An 18,852-nucleotide genomic window follows, 5' to 3' on the forward strand; every position below is an offset into this window, starting at 1 on the left:
GACTATTGAACATTTGTCTAAAACAATAGTGAATTTAACAAACATCTCAAGTTTAACATTTACAAGTGTGTAAATAGTACAGTAATGTTATTACACTTGAAGTACAAAATAATCATACTGTAGTTTATTTGGAGTAACTTGCTCAACATATATATATATATATATATATATATATATATATATATATATATATATATATATATATATATATATATATATATATATGTGTGTGTTAAGTACAATCACTAATCTTGAAATGTTGAACACTTAAATCCTACAAATAGTCAATGATCTTAACACGCTGTACAAAATAACTTCCACACGCGTTTATCTCCATTAACAGGGACAGTTGGACAAACCGATTTAAAAGTGCATGATGGATTACGTTGTTAAAACATTTTTTTGTGCTTTTGTTCTTGTTTGTTTCCAGTAAAGTATGTCACCTTTTGTCTGATCATTTAGACATTAATGTTAACGTAAAGCGCACAGTGTAATTCTGTGCACATAAGTAAAGAAAAAGTGTTTGTGTCTCCTTGAAAACATCAACGGAATATAATACATTTAATAAATAAATGTATGTCTACAAAATAATGTGATGTTTGCTTTTAAACATGCTATATACGTTCCTGTACAAATAACAAATCACAGAATATGGATTTTAAATGATCGTTATTTCTTCAAGTATTTCCCTTTAAATTAATCAAGTAGCAGCTTCCCGTTCTCGACGGATATGCCGGCATATTTCGGGTGATAAATATACGTCGTATAGATGTCATTTAGAGGTAGGGTAGACGTTTAATTTAACAGCTCAAACAGACGATCTACAGACGATCAAAATACGACTATAAAAAAGGAATCCGATGTTTATCAGATGATGCGCTCTTCAGCAGACGTCTCCGCGACGTACGTGTGCTATCTGGGGCATATACCAGCTGCTTCTGTCTTCAATTTTAATCTATATAAAAAATTAAACTCATTCATCGTGGCTGCTTTTTTAATATGTGTACGTATTTATTTATTATTTTGCTCTAACAAGACTTAATCTATATTTAATTAAATCAATTACATTTTATTTTACATTTGATTTGTCCATTTCGGCATCTAAACACCTAAAAACCTAAAACATGCTCTATTATACTATTGTTAGCAATTTCTTTATCGTCCAATTTATCTGGTGTACACTTTTATTTTCATAATAAACTTGTTTGTTAGATTATACACAGTTACAGTGGTCTATAATAAATATTAACAGGTTTTATTCAAGCTGTTTAGAATGATTGCCGTAGGCTAATTTTTTAAAATGTAAATCCAAAAAAAAAAAAAAAGTTTAAATAAATAAAAAACATTGGAAAAGAATAACTGTTGTACTTTTTTATACATTTTGTATAATTTTATAGTTTATGCATTATAGTTATAAAAACAAATAAATTTAGCCACTCACATAGAAATCTTAGGCCTTATCCTTTTTTGACAGTTTTAGGGATTTTTAAAAATCCTAAAAAACCTTATTTGTGCTGCAAATAATAATTTCAAATTAATTTGATACTGACCTCTGACATCCTGTGACATGATATTTATTTGAATTTACATAATCTCATGGATGTAACAGTAAATCTGTTCAGCTCACAGATCAAGACTAAGCTGTAATGCAAGCAGAACTTTCACAAATGCTTGTAGGTCAATAAAATCATTACAAAACACTTACAAATCATTTAAGGGATTTGATAACACTGTAAAATAATGTCTAATTTGTAAACATTAGCAAATGCATTGATAACACTTTATAATAACTGCACTCATTAGTAAATAGTCAGTTCATGCTTTATAAAGCCTTGTCCCAATATTAATAGTCAGTAGTAAGCAGTTTATAAATACAGCTATAAATAGCTTGTTCTTGGTTTATAAGCACATTTATTAAAAAGGAGAGTAAAGGGTCAGTTATCTTCCTATGAAAAATAAATAAAATAAAAATAAACAAACAACAACACAGATTGATACAGAACTCAGAAATGTTATTGTGGATTTATGATAAACTCAGCCTGTAAATGAATTAATTCTCCTCCAAGAAGACACAAGTAGTTCACACCAAACTGTTTTAACATGAAGCCATATACTGAAGATGTTAAATTGCGAATGGGTTTAGGATACCTTAAATGGTGTGGCCATAGCGATTTATTAAAGTAACATAAAAAAATACAATAGTTATTTTACTATATCTTTGAAATGTTTAATTCCAACTATTCATAATTTTTTATATACGTAGAAGTCATCATTTGAAGGAAGCACAGTAAGTTTCATAGCTTTATCATTTTCAAGAGCCAGCATAAAATTAAAACTATCATAACTTATAAATCAAGCTGGCAATTCTTAGTACCAATAATAGCCACCAGATGGAGCTATAGGATTACTTTTAAATAATTATTGTAGAAACAAGTATGATTTAAATCATTTATAGAAATCTTTCAAAGAAAAATAATATGAATTTTATGTATTTTACTGATAAAATGACCCTCACTTAATTAGAAAAACAAGCTGAAGTATTGTGAACCGTATATTAAGAATAATTCTTTATAGGCTTTATGGACAGATACGTTTTCAGAGACTCTTGAAGGATCAGCACCACATCCTCTTTTACCACTGTTTAAAGAATTTATCTTACAGAAGAGGTGCGAATGAATTTTGGATAGCTTGAATGGTTTTGTCGTGGTGATTTTTTTTAAATAACAGTAAAAAAGTAACCAGTAAATGTATTTTATTTTTTTAAAGTGCAGCTTATAAACACTTCAAAAAAATGTACACATAGAAGACAAGTCATTCTGAGGAAATATGCATAGTTTCATGACTATACAACACTATATGGATGATAGAAAATTAAAAAACTATCATACATCTGATGTCACTCTGTCCCTCTGTCACTGTGGGTAATGTGTGTGTGTGTCTGTGTGTTAAATGAATTAGGTGTGAAACTATCAGGGAGCATTTAGTCTCCAGCGCCAACATTTTACAGAACTGACACTTTCCTGGAGTCTCAGAATTACAAAGTGTCAGGTTCTGAGAGATCTAAGATTCCAAAAAATGATTTAATTAGAATACCATGAAGTATTGTGAAATACTATATATTAAGACTTTATATATAGGCTTTCTGAACAGATTAGAGTGACTCGTGAAGGACCAGCACCACCTCCTCTTGTCCGATGGTTTGAGGAATATATCTTCCAGAATCCGGGATTAAGATTTAGGAGCTCATTTTTATTCCACCTCCTTTCCTGAAAGTCTGTCTTGCAGAATTGACTAAAAATTAATCTTCACATTAATTCCTAATTATTTTGCAATTCTTTTTGTCAGTTCTTCTTGACCTGTTTTTTTCTTCTTCTTTTCTGACCTCATGACCCAGTCAGCATTTTTTGTACAATGGTCAAGTCTTAACTTATCCATTTCTGTATTGCATGTGTGTTTGATATTTATCATGGGTATTTCATAATTTTCGACTTTACAGTTTGAGTTAAAACTCTTTTTTTAGCGCATTTCATCTGTAAAAGAAAACATGCCTAATAATTCTGCACACATGAATATAAGGCGTTTTTCTCTTCCAGCTTTCCTGGACTATTGTATAGCACTCATAAATGATTAAATGAAAAATAATGGTAGTTATTAAGATTGATATGGTTTGGAATTGGTCAAATGTGCTTGGAAAAAAAATCACAATAAAACAATGTTTTAATGTTTAATTTTGGAATATGAACTGACATGAATGAATGTTATATAAATATTGTTCATATTAACATAATGTTTACAAATGAAATCTTATTGTAAAGTGTTACTAAAGTTAAATATATATTGTTCTGTGAATGTGATTTTAAAGTCTAGATGATTCGGATTAACCCTTTATCTGGCGTATCCTTTAAAACCTCACTGCCAGAGGGATATTGTGAATGCATGTGCCCGCTGGGCACAGTTTACCTGATGCCACCGGGGTGGCGATGGCATTGGTGGCTTGAGCCCGCCATCGCTGCTTGCAGCTATATTTAGGGCTCAAGCCCAAAGGGCGAGAGGCCTATTGTTTTCCTTAGGATTATTTTTTATTATTATTATTATTTTTTTTTTTTTTTTCCAACGTCTCGGGGGCTTTTGGGGCCCTTAACGTGCTTAAAAAGTCTTGAAAATTGGCACACAGATTGGAACCTGCGGCCATTAGGGCCGGGCAGAGACTGATACACGGGCGTGGCACAGGGGCTCTACAGCGCCCCCTGGAATATGGAGGGCCATATATCATACATTCTTGCTCGTAGACGTATGAAACTCGGTACACATATAAATCTCATCAATCCAAACAACTTTTGTATTGCATATCATAGGCTCCGCCCAACAGGAAGTTGGCTATTTAAGGTTTAGTATTCAAATTTTTCGTCAAAGTTGTGGGGGCTTTTGGGGTCCTTAACATACTCAAAAACTCTTGAAAATTTGCGCACACTTTGGAATCTGTGGCCTTTAGGAGCCTGCAGAGGCTGGGACCCGGGCGTGGCACAGGGGCTCTACGGCGCCCCCTGGAACACAGTCAGAAATGTTGATGTATAGCTCACACATACTTGCACATATTCATATGAAACTCAGTACACATATAGATCTCATCGTGCCGAACAACTTTCGTATTGCATGTCATAGGCTCCACCCAACAGGAAGTCAGCTATTTAGAGTTATGTAAAAAGCGCATGCTCTGGAATTTGAAATACTTGTCATAGGTTTTTTTCTCGATTGTCGCCAAACTCGGTCAACATGATCTCAAGACACTGGGGATGAAAAATTGCCAGGGGATTTTTGATATCTCGAACGGTTTGCTCGTGGCGAGGCGTTGAAATTATGGCGAGAAATGAGAAACAGGAAGTGTCTAATACCGTCCACATACATTTCCTGATTTTAATCAAACTTCATCAGATTATTTGTTGTATGATGTCGATCGCATATATGTGACTATTAGGAGTCAAAGTTATAGCGCCACCAACTGGCAGAAGGAAGTGTGTCATTTTCAAAATGATTTGAATTCAGCATCTTATTATTACTCGATTTGCTTCAAACTTCATCAGAATAATGTTAAAACACAGCCGATATAAATCTGCAAGGGGGATATTGATATCTAAAAAATTGTTGGCGTGGCAACATGTCAAACTGGAATACTTCTCAGGTGATTTTGAGGCAAATAACATACTTAGAATTTCACAAAACTCTGAACACACATCAGTATTTCTGATAGGAACTTAAATTGTGAATGGATTTTGGATAGCTTGAATGGTTTTGCCGTGGTGATTTTTTGAAATTACCTTACAAAGGGAATCATTATTGTATTTTTAAAATGCAGCTTCCAAACACGTCAAAGAATTTTTTCATACAGATGAAAAAGTCATTCTGAGGAAATATGCATAGTTTCAAGACTTTACAACACTGTATGGATAACAGAAAATTAAAAAACTCTCAGACATCTCATCTCACTTTGTCCCTCTGTTTTAGTATATGTGCTTCAGACTTCCATTGTCTGAGAGAAATAGCGCCCCTACAGGTTCAATTCCCGGACTTTTACTTTCACTTTTAAATCGGTTAAAAATACAAATAAATACTTAGATTTAATTCACACTGACAAGCTAAACCAACATATCTGATTATTACCGGTTCAGGGCTCATGGATAAATTATTTCTGGCCAGAGATACGTGAGAAATAGGAGAGATGAATCACCGCTGTGATCACGAGAGTCTGGAGTAAAGAGCTCAGAAAAAAACTAATTTATTCCTGTTTTATAGCTTTTAAAAATAAATTATTACAGCGATATCACACAATCAACCAATTAGAACACACCAAGAGCTAAATTCAGATGTTTTTGAACTGTTTGTGTGAAAATGAAATATTTGTGGCTGCCTATCTGAAATCACCGCCTCCGATCAGCGCGTACAGTGTCGAGCTCAAAACAAACGAATTTATTCTTGTTTAAGAGCTTTTTTAAATAAAACATTACCACAAATGCACACAAAAAACCCATTGTAACACATCAAGAGCTAAATGCAGGTGTTTGTGACCCGTTTAAGTGTGCAAGACTATTTGAAAGCGCGACTGGCAGAATAACATATCTCTCTCGAGCTGCAGGATTCTGCCTTTCGTCGTAAGAACGAACACATCACGGTCAAGATTATTTCAAAACACATAATAGCTTGGCGAATATAAACGAAAACAGCCACGTGAACATAAACTGTTGAGAAATAAATCTGAAGTGGATCTACTGGATTTTAATATTAAGTGACCGCATATACCAGCTGCTTCTGTCTTCAATTTTAATCTATATAAAAAATGAAATTCATTCATCTTGGCTGCTTTTTTAATGTGTGTACGTATTTATTTATTTATTTATTTATTATTTTGCTCTAACAAGAATTAATCTATATTTAATTAAATCAATTACATTTTATTTTACATTTGATTTGTCCATTTCTGCATCTAAACGCCTAAAAACATAAAACATGCTCTATTATACTATTGTTAGCAATTTCTTTATCGTCCAATTTATCTGGTGTACACCCTTTATTTTCATAATAAACTTGTTTGTTAGATTATACACAGTTACAGTGGTCTATAATAAATATTAACAGGTTTTATTCAAGCTGTTTAGAATGATTGCAGTAGGCTATTTTTTTTTAATGTAAATCCAAAAAAAAAAAAAAAAAACATTGGAAAACAACGACTGTTGTACTTTTTTATACATTTTGTATAATTTCATAGTTTATGCATTATAGTTATAAAACAAATAAATGTAGCCACTCACATAGAAATCTTAGGCCTTATCCTTTTCTGACAGTTTTAGGGATTTTTAAAAATCCTAAAAAACCCTAATTTGTGCTGCAAATAATAATTTCAAACTCAAAAAGTAAATAGTCAGTTCATGCTTTATAAAGCCTTGTCCCAATATTAATAGTCAGTAGTAAGCAGTTTATAAATACAGCTATAAATAGCTTGTTTTTGGTTTATAAGCACATTTATTAAAAAGGAGAGTAAAGGATCAGTTATCTTCCTATGAAAAATAAAAGATAAAAATAAACAAACAACAACACAGATTGTTACAGAACAGAAAAATAAATTTTATTGTGGATTTATGATAAAATCAGCCTGTAAATGAATTCATACTCCTCCTCATACTACTCCATACTCCTTTTTCAACATGATGCCAATATACTGAGATGTTAAATTGTGAATGGGTTTAGGATAGCTTAAATGGTGTTGCCATATAGATTTATTAATGTAACATAAAAAAATACAATAGTTATTTTACTATATCTTTAAAATTTTTCATTCTAACTCTTCATAATTTTTTATTTAAGTAGAAGTTCTCATTTGAAGGAAGCACAGTAAGTTTCATAGCTTTTTCATTTTCAAGAGCCAGCCTAAAATTAAAACTATCATAACTTATAAATCAAGCTTGCAATTCTTAGTACCAATAATGGTCACCAGAGGGAGCTATGGGATTACTTTTAAATAATTATTGTAGAAACGAGTATGATTTAAATAATTTATAGAAATCTTTCAAATAAAATAATATGTATTTTAGGAATTTTACTGATAAAATGACCCTCACTTAATTAGAATAACAAGCTGAAGTATTGTGAACTGTATATTAAGAATAATTCTTTACAGGCTTTATGGACAGATATGTTTTGAGTGACTCTTGAAGGTTTAGAGCATTCTTGAGCATTTAGTCTCCAGCGCCAACATTTTACAGAACTGCCACTTTCCTGGAGTCTCCAGAATTACTCGGTGTCAGGCTCTGAGAGACTTAAGATTCCAAAAAATTATTTAATTAGAATACCATGAAGTATTGTGAAATACTATATATATCGGCTTTATATATCGGCTTTATGAACAGATTAGAGTGACTCGTGAAGGACCAGCACCACCTCCTCTTGTTCGATGGTTTGAGGAATATATCTTCCAGAATCTGGGATTAAGATTTAGGAGCTCATTTTTATTCCACCTCCTTTCCTGAAAAGTCTGTCTTGCAGAATTGACTAAAAATTAATCTTCACATTAATTCCTAATTATTTTGCAATTCTTTTTGTCAGTTCTTCTTGACCTGCTTTTTTCTTCTTCTTTTCTGACCTCATGACCCAGTCAGCATTTTTTGTACAATGGTCAAGTCTTAACTTATCCATTTCTGTATTGCATTTGTGTTTGATATTTCTCATGGCTATTTCATAATTTTCGACCTTACAGTTTGAGTTAAAACTCTATTTTAGCGCATTTCATCTGTAAAAGAAAACATGCCTAATAATTCTGCACACATGAATATAAGGAGTTTTTCTCTTCCAGCTTTCCTGGACTATTGTATAGCACTCATAAATGATTAAATAAAAAATAATGGTAGTTATTAAGATTGATATGGTTTGGAATTGGTAAAATGTACTTGGAAAAAAATCACAATAAAACAATGTGTTTTTATGTTTAAGTTTGGAATATTAACTGACATGAATGAATGCTATATAAATATTGTTCATGTTAACATAATGTTTATAAATAAAATCTTATTGTACAGTGTTACTAAAGTTATATATATATATATATATATACATATATATATATATACATATATATATATATATATATATATATATATATATATATATATATATATATATATATATACATATATATATATATACATATACATATACATATACATATACATATATATATATATATATATATATATATATATATATACATTGTTCTGTGAATGTGATTTTAAAGTCTAGATGATTCGGATTAACCCTTTAACTGCCGTATCCTTTAAAACCTCACTGCCAGAGGGATATTGTGGATGCAGTTTACCTGGTGCCACGGGGGGGTTATGGCATTGGTGGCTTGAGCCCGCCATCGCTGCTTGCAGCTATATTTATTATTATTAGGGCTCAAGCCCAAAGGGCGAGAGGCCTATTGTTTTCCTTAGGATTATTTTTTATTATTATTATTATTATTATTATTATTATTATTATTATTATTATTATTTTTTTCCAACGTCTCGGGGGCTTTTGGGGCCCTTAACGTGCTTAAAAAGTCTTGAAAATTGGCACACAGATTGGAACCTGCGGCCATTAGGGCCGGGCAGAGACTGATACACGGGCGTGGCACAGGGGCTCTACAGCGCCCCCTGGAATATGGAGGGCCATATATCATACATTCTTGCTCGTAGACGTATGAAACTCGGTACACATATAAATCTCATCAATCCAAACAACTTTTGTATTGCATATCATAGGCTCCGCCCAACAGGAAGTTGGCTATTTAGGGTTTAGTATTCAAATTTTTCGTCAAAGTTGTGGGGGCTTTTGGGGTCCTTAACATACTCAAAAACTCTTGAAAATTTGCGCACACTTTGGAATCTGTGGCCTTTAGGAGCCTGCAGAGGCTGGGACCCGGGCGTGGCACAGGGGCTCTACGGCGCCCCCTGGAACACAGTCAGAAATGTTGATGTATAGCTCACACATACTTGCACATATTCATATGAAACTCAGTACACATATAGATCTCATCGTGCCAAACAACTTTCGTATTGCATGTCATAGGCTCCGCCCATCAGGAAGTCAGCTATTTAGAGTTATGTAAAAAGCGCATGCTCTGGAATTTGAAATACTTGTCATAGGTTTTTTTCTCGATTGCCGCCAAACTCGGTCAACATGATCTCAAGACACTGGGGATGAAAAATTGCCAGGGGATTTTTGATATCTCGAACGGTTTGCTCGTGGCGAGGCGTTGAAATTATGGCGAGAAATGAGAAACAGGAAGTGTCTAATACCGTCCACATACATTTCCTGATTTTAATCAAACTTCATCAGATTATTCGTTGTATGATGTCCATCGCATATATGTGACTATTAGGAGTCAAAGTTATAGAGCTACCAACTGGCAGAAGGAAGTGTGTCATTTTCAAAATGATTTGAATTCAGCATCTTATTATTACTCGATTTGCTTCAAACTTCATCAGAATAATGTTAAAACACAGCCGATATAATTCTGCAAGGGGGATATTGATATCTAAAAAATTGTTGGCGTGGCAACATGTCAAACTGGAATACTTCTCAGGTGATTTTGAGGCAAATAACATACTTAGAATTTCACAAAACTCTGAACACACATCAGTATTTCTGATAGGAACTTAAATTGTGAATGGATTTTGGATAGCTTGAATGGTTTTGCCGTGGTGATTTTTTTAAATGACCTTACAAAGGGAATCATTATTGTATTTTTAAATTGCAGCTTCCAAACACGTCAAAGAATTTTTTCATACAGATGAAAAAGTCATTCTGAGGAAATATGCATAGTTTCACGACTTTACAACACTGTATGGATAACAGAAAATTAAAAAACTGTCAGACATCTCATCTCACTCTGTCCCTCTGTTTGAGTATATGTGCTTAGACTTCCATTGTCTGAGAGAAATTGCGCCCCTACAGGTTCAATTCCCGAACTTTTACTTTCACTTTTAAATCGGTTAAAAATACAAATAAATACTTAGATTTAATTCACACTGACAAGCTAAACCAACATATCTGATTATTACCGGTTCAGGGCTCATGGATAAATTATTTCTGGCCAGAGATACGTGAGAAATAGGAGAGATGAATCACCGCTGTGATCACGAGCGTCTGGAGTAAAGAGCTCAGAGAAAACGAATTTATTCCTGTTTTAAAGCTTTTAAAAATAAATTATTACAGCGATATCACACAATCAACCAATTAGAACACACCAAGAGCTAAATTCAGATGTTTTTGAACTGTTTGTGTGAAAATGAAATATTTGCGCTGCCTATCTGAAATCACTGCCTCCGATCAGCGCGTACAGTGTCGAGCTCAAAACAAACGAATTTATTCTTGTTTAAGAGCTTTTTTACATAAAATATTACCACAAATGCACACAATAAACCCATTGTAACACTACAAGAGCTAAATGCAGGTGTTTGTGACCCGTTTAAGTGTGCAAGACTATTTGAAAGCGCGACTGGCAGAATAACATATCTCTCGAGCTGCAGGTTTCTGTCTTTCGTCGTACGAACGAACACATCACGGACAAGATTATTTCAAAACACATAATAGCTTGGCGAATATAAACGAAAACAGCCACGTGAACATAAACTGGATCTACTGGATTTGAATATTAAAGTGACCACATTTACCACTTGCTTCTGTCTTCAATTTTAATCTATATAAAAAAGGAAACTCATTCGACTTGGCTGCTTTTTTAATGTGTGCGTATTTATTTATTTACCTTTTTATACATTTTGTATAATTTCATAGTTTGTGTATTACAATTATGAAAACAAAAATAAATTTAGCCACTCACATAGAAATAGCTTAGGCCTTAACCTTTTTCTGTCAGTTTTAGGGATTTTTAAAAATCCTAAAAAAAACTTATTTGTGCTGCAAATAATAATTTCAAACTCATTTGATACTGACCTATGACATCCTGTGACATTATATTTATTTGAATTTACATAATCTCATAGATGTAACAGTAAATCTGTTCAGCTCACAGATCAATACTAAGCTGTAATGCAAGCAGAACTTTCACAAATGCTTATGAGTCATTTAAGGATTTGATAACACTGTAAAATAATGTCTAATTTGTTAACATTAGCAAATTCATTGATAACACTTTATAATAACTGCACTCATTAGTAAATAGTCAGTTCATGCTTTATAAAGCCTTGTCCCAATATTAATAGTCAGTAGTAAGCAGTTTATAAATACAGCTATAAAAAGCTTGTCCTTGGTTTATAAGCACATTTATTAAAAAGGAGAGTAAAGGGTCAGTTATCTTCCTATGAAAAATAAAAGATAAAAATAAACGAACAACAACACAGATTGATACAGAACTCAGAAATTTTATTGTGGATTTATGATAAAATCAGCCTGTAAATGAATTCATACTCCTCCTCATACTACTCCATACTCCTTTTTCAACATGATGCCAATATACTGAGATGTTAAATTGTGAATGGGTTTAGGATAGCTTAAATGGTGTTGCCATAGAGATTTATTAAAGTAACATAAAAAATACAATAGTTATTTTACTATATCTTTAAAATTTTTCATTCTAACTCTTCATAATTTTTTATATAAGTAAAAGTCCTCATTTGAAGGAAGCACAGTAAGTTTCATAGCTTTATCATTTTCAAGAGCCAGCATAAAATTAAAACTATCGTAACTTATAAATCAAGCTTGCAATTCTTAGTACCTATAATGGCCACCAGAGGGAGCTATAGGATTACTTTTAAATAATTATTGGAGAAACGAGTATGATTTAAATAATTTATAGAAATCTTTCAAATAAAATAATATGTATTTTAGGAATTTTACTGATAAAATGACCCTCACTTAATTAGAATAACAAGCTGAAGTATTGTGAACTGTATATTAAGAATAATTCTTAATAGGCTTTATGGACAGATACGTTTTAAGTGACTCTTGAAGGTTCAGCACCACATCCTCTTTTACCACTGTTTAAAGAATTAATCTTACAGAACAGGTGTGAATGAATTTTGGATAGCTTGAATGGTTTTGTCGTGGTGATTTTTTGAAATAATAGTAAAAAAGGAACCAGTAAAAAAAAGTGCAGCTTCTAAACACTTCAAAAAAATGTACACATAGAAGACAAGTCATTCTGAGGAAATATGCATAGTTTCATGACTATACAACATTATATGGATGACAGAAAATTAAAAAACAAACATCTGATGTCACTCTGTCCCTCTGTCACTGTGTGTGTGTGTTTGTGTGTGTTTTAAGTGAATTAGGTGTGAAACTATCAGTGAGCATTTAGTCTCCAGCGCCAACATTTTACAGAACTGCCACTTTCCTGGAGTCTCCAGAATTACTCTGTGTCAGGTTCTGAGAGATCTAAGATTCCAAAAAATTATTTAATTAGAATACCATGAAGTATTGTGAAATACTATATATTAAGACTTTATATATAGGCTTAATGAACAGATTAGAGTGACTCGTGAAGGACCAGCACCACCTTCTCTTGTCCGATGGTTTGAGGAATATATCTTCCAGAATCTGGGATTAAGATTTAGGAGCTCATTTTTATTCCACCTCCTTTCCTGAAAGTCTGTCTTGCAGAATTGACTAAAAATTAATCTTCACATTAATTCCTAATTCTTTTGCAATTCTTTTGTCAGTTCTTCTTGACCTGTTTTTCTCTTCCAGCTTTCCTGGACTATTGTATAGCACTCATAAATGATTAAATAAAAAATAATGGTAGTTATTAAGATTGATATGGTTTGGAATTGGTAAAATGTGCTTGGAAAAAAATCACAATAAAACAATGTTTTAATGTTTAAGTTTGGAATATTAACTGACATGAATGAATGCTATATAAATATTGTTCATGTTAACATAATGTTTATAAATGAAATCTTATTGTAAAGTGTTACTAAAGTTATATATATATATATATATATATATATATTGTTCTGTGAATGTGATTTTAAAGTCTAGATGATTCGGATTAACCCTTTAACTGCCATATCAAGTTCAAGTTCTAGTTCAAGTTCAATTTATTTGTATAGCGCATTTACAACAGCCTCCTGGCTGACCAAAGTGCTTTAACATAAGAGCAAGAATATTACACATACATAAAAATAGACCAGACAAAAAATTTAAAACCACCCATTTCAAAATGTAGCATAACACAGTAGTCAGTACACTAAGGAAAATAAAAAAGTTTTTAGCAAAGATTTAAAAATAGACAAGGAAGGGGCCAGTCTGATCTCTAAAGGCAGGGTATTCCAGAGTCGTGGCCCAGCCACTGCAAATGCACGCTCCCCTCTACGCTCCCCTCTATCCTTTAAAACCTCACTGCCAGAGGGATATTGTGAATGCATGTGCCCGCTGGGCACAGTTTACCTGATGCCACCGGGGGGTTGATGGCATTGGTGGCTTGAGCCCGCCATCGCTGCTTGCAGCTATATTTATTATTATTATTATTTTTTTCCAACGTCTCGGGGGCTTTTGGGGCCCTTAACGTGCTTAAAAAGTCTTGAAAATTGGCACACAGATTGGAACCTGCGGCCATTAGGGCCGGGCAGAGACTGATACACGGGCGTGGCACAGGGGCTCTACAGCGCCCCCTGGAATATGGAGGGCCATATATCATACATTCTTGCTCGTAGACGTATGAAACTCGGTACACATATAAATCTCATCAATCCAAACAACTTTTGTATTGCATATCATAGGCTCCGCCCAACAGGAAGTTGGCTATTTAGGGTTTAGTATTCAAATTTTTCGTCAAAGTTGTGGGGGCTTTTGGGGTCCTTAACATACTCAAAAACTCTTGAAAATTTGCGCACACTTTGGAATCTGTGGCCTTTAGGAGCCTGCAGAGGCTGGGACCCGGGCGTGGCACAGGGGCTCTACGGCGCCCCCTGGAACACAGTCAGAAATGTTGATGTATAGCTCACACATACTTGCACATATTCATATGAAACTCAGTACACATATAGATCTCATCGTGCCGAACAACTTTCGTATTGCATGTCATAGGCTCCACCCAACAGGAAGTCAGCTATTTAGAGTTATGTAAAAAGCGCATGCTCTGGAATTTGAAATACTTGTCATAGGTTTTTTTCTCGATTGCCGCCAAACTTGGTCAACATGATCTCAAGACATTGGGGATGAAAAATTGCCAGGGGATTTTTGATATCTCGAACGGTTTGCTCGTGGCGAGGCGTTGAAATTATGGCGAGAAATGAGAAACAGGAAGTGTCTAATACCGTCCACATACATTTCCTGATTTTAATCAAACTTCATCAGATTATTCGTTGTATGATGTCGATCGCATATATGTGACTATTAGGAGTCAAAGTTATAGCGCCACCAACTGGCAGAAGGAAGTGTGTCATTTTCAAAATGATTTGAATTCAGCATCTTATTATTACTCGATTTGCTTCAAACTTCATCAGAATAATGTTAAAACACAGCCGATATAAATCTGCAAGGGGGATATTGATATCTAAAAAATTGTTGGCGTGGCAACATGTCAAACTGGAATACTTCTCAGGTGATTTTGAGGCAAATAACATACTTAGAATTTCACAAAACTCTGAACACACATCAGTATTTCTGATAGGAACTTAAATTGTGAATGGATTTTGGATAGCTTGAATGGTTTTGCCGTGGTGATTTTTTTAAATGACCTTACAAAGGGAATCATTATTGTATTTTTAAATTGCAGCTTCCAAACACGTCAAAGAATTTTTTCATACAGATGAAAAAGTCATTCTGAGGAAATATGCATAGTTTCACGACTTTACAACACTGTATGGATAACAGAAAATTAAAAAACTGTCAGACATCTCATCTCACTCTGTCCCTCTGTTTGAGTATTATGTGCTGAGACTTACATTGTCTGAGAGAAAATGCGCCCCTACAGGTTCAATTCCTGAAAGGGAAATTCGACTGAAAGGGAGGAGACTCTCTTTTAGTTTCATTTTTAATTTGGTTAAAATACAAATAAATACTTAGATTTAATTCACACTGACAAGCTAAACCAACATATATGATTATTACCGGTTCAGGGCTCATGGATAAATTATTTCTGGCCAGAGATACGTGAGAAATAGGAGAGATGAATCACTGCTGTGATCACGAGCGTCTGGAGTAAAGAGCTCAGAAAAAACGAATTTATTCCTGTTTTAAAGCTTTTAAAAATAAAGTATTGCAGCGATATCACACAATTCACCAATTAGAGCACACCAAGAGCTAAATTAAGATGTTTTTGAACTGTTTGTGTGAAAATGATATATTCGCGGCTGCCTATATCTGAAATCACTGCCTCTGATCAGCGCGCACAGTGTCACAAGTTCAAAACTAACGAATTTATTCTTGTTTAAGAGCTTTTTAAAATAAATTATTGCCATAAATGCACACAATACATCCATTATAACACAACACGAGCTAAATGCAGGTCTTTTGTGACCCGTTTAAGTGTGCAAGACTACTTGAAAACGCGACTGGCAGAATAACATATATCTCTCGAGCTGCAGGATTCTGCCTTTCGTCGTAAGAACGAACACTTCAAGGACAAGATTATTTCAAAATACATAATAGCTTGGCGAATATAAACGAAAACAGCCACGTGAACATAAACTGTTGAGAAATAAATCTAAAGTGGATCTACTGGATTTTAATATTAAGTGACCGCATACCAGCTGCTTCTGTCTTCAATTTTAATCTATATAAAAAATTAAACTCATTCATCTTGGCTGCTTGTTTAATGTGTGTACGTATCTATTTATTATTTTGCTCTAACAAGACTTAATCTATATTTAATTAAATCAATTACATTTTATTTTACATTTTATTTTTCCATTTCTGCATCTAAACGCCTAAAAACTATTGTATACTATTGTTAGCAATTTCTTTATCGTCCAATTTATCTGGTGTACACGCTTTTATTTTCATAATAAACTTGTTTGTTAGATTATACACAGTTATAGTGGTCTATAATAAATATTGACAGGTTTTATTCAAGCTGTTTAGAATGATTGCCTTAGGCTAATTTTTTAAAATGTAAATCCAAAAAAAAAAAAATAAATAAATAAAAAACATTGGAAAACAATAACTTGTACTTTTTTATACATTTTGTATAGTTTCATAGTTTATGCATTATAGTTATAAAAACAAACAAATTTAGCCACTCACATAGAAATCTTAGGCCTTATCCTTTTCTGACAGTTTTAGGGATTTTTAAAAATCCTAAAAAACCTTATTTGTGCTGCAAATAATAATTTCAAACTAATTTGATACTGACCTCTGACATCCTGTGACATGATATTTATTTGAATTTACATAATCTCATGGATGTAACAGTAAATCTGTTCAGCTCACAGATCAAGACTAAGCTGTAATACAAGCAGAACTTTCACAAATGCTTGTAGGTCAATACAATCATTACAAAACACTTAAAAATCATTTAAGGGATTTGATAACACTGTAAAATAATGTCTAATTTGTTAACATTAGCAAATGCATTGATAACACTTTATAATAACTGCACTCATTAGTAAATAGTCAGTTCATGCTTTATAAAGCCTTGTCCCAATATTAATAGTCAGTAGTAAGCAGTTTATAAATACAGCTATAAATAGCTTGTTCTTGGTTTATAAGCACATTTATTAAAAAGGAGAATAAAGGGTCAGTTATCTTCCTATGAAAAAAAAAATAAAAAAAAAAATAAACAAACAACACAGATTGATACAGAACTCAGAAATGTTATTGTGGATTTATGATAAACTCAGCCTGTAAATGAATTCATACTCCTCCAAGAAGACACAAGTAGTTCACACCAAACTTTTTTAACATGAAGCCATATACTGAAGATGTTAAATTTCGAATGGGTTTAGGATACCTTAAATGGTGTGGCCATAGCGATTTATTAAAGTAACATAAAAAAAAATACAATAGTTATTTTACTATATCTTTAAAAATTTTAATTCCAACTCTTCATAATTTTTTATATACGTAGAAGTCATCATTTGAAGGAAGCACAGTAAGTTTCATAGCTTTATCATTTTCAAGAGCCAGCATAAAATTAAAACTATCATAACTTATAAATCAAGCTTGCAATTCTACCAATAATGGCCACGAGATGGAGCTATAGGATTACTTTTAAATAATTATTGTAGAAACAAGTATGATTTAAATCATTTATAGAAATCTTTCAAAGAAAAATAATATGAATTTTATGTATTTTACTGATAAAATGACCCTCACTTAATTAGAATAACAAGCTGAAGTATTGTGAACTGTATATTAAGAATAATTCTTTATAGGCTTTATGGACAAATACGTTTTGAGTGACTCTTGAAGGATCAGCACCACATCCTCTTTTACCACTGTTTAAAGAATGTATCTAACAGTACAGGTGCGGATGAATTTTGAATGGCTTGAATGGTCTTGTCGTGGTGATTTTTTGAAATAACAATAAAAAAGTAACCGGTAAATGTCTTTACTTTTTTTAAGTGCATCTTCTAAACACTTCAAAAAAATGTACACATAGAAGACAAGTCATTCTGAGGAAATATGCATAGTTTCATGACTATACAACACTATATGGATGATAGAAAATTAAAAAACTATCATACATCTGATGTCACTCTGTCCCTCTGTCACTGTGGGTAATGTGTCTGTGTGTGTGTGTGTGTGTGTGTGTGTGTGTGTGTGTTAAGTGAATTAGGTGTGAAACTATCAGGGAGCATTTAGTCTCCAGCGCCAACATTTTACAGAACTGCCACTTTCCTGGAGTCTCAGAATTACAATGTGTCAGGTTCTGAGAGATCTAAGATTCCAAAAAATGATTTAATTAGAATACCATGAAGTATTGTGAAATACTATGTATTAAGTCTTTATATATAGGCTTTATGCACAGATTAGAGTGACTCGTGAAGGACCAGCACCACCTCCTCTTGTTCGATGGTTTGAGGAATATATCTTCCAGAATCTGGGATTAAGATTTAGGAGCTCATTTTTATTCCACCTCCTTTCCTGAAAGTCTGTCTTGCAGAATTGACTAAAAATTAATCTTCACATTAATTCCTAATTATTTTGCAATTATTTTTGTCAGTTCTTCTTGACCTGTTTTTTTTTCTTCTTCTTCTTTTCTGACCTCATGACCCAGTCAGCATTTTTCTACAATGGTTAAGTCTTAACTTATCCATTTCTGTATTGCATTTGTGTTTGATATTTCTCATGGGTATTTCATAATTTTCGACTTTGAGTTAAAACAGTTTGAGTTAAAACTCTTTTTTATTGCATTTCATC

The 18,852-nt window shown here is 33.0% G+C and overlaps 1 protein-coding gene across 43 annotated transcripts in view; it reads left to right on the forward strand.

The window, feature by feature from the left end:
* LOC127944672 (basement membrane-specific heparan sulfate proteoglycan core protein) overlaps window positions 1-18,852 on the forward strand; it is a 262,930-nt gene that overhangs the window by 132,917 nt on the left and 111,161 nt on the right. The gene's annotated exons all lie outside the window — the stretch shown is intronic.

This window comes from Carassius gibelio, chromosome A23, assembly GCF_023724105.1.
Source record: "Carassius gibelio isolate Cgi1373 ecotype wild population from Czech Republic chromosome A23, carGib1.2-hapl.c, whole genome shotgun sequence".
Taxonomy (NCBI): Eukaryota; Metazoa; Chordata; class Actinopteri; order Cypriniformes; family Cyprinidae; genus Carassius; species Carassius gibelio.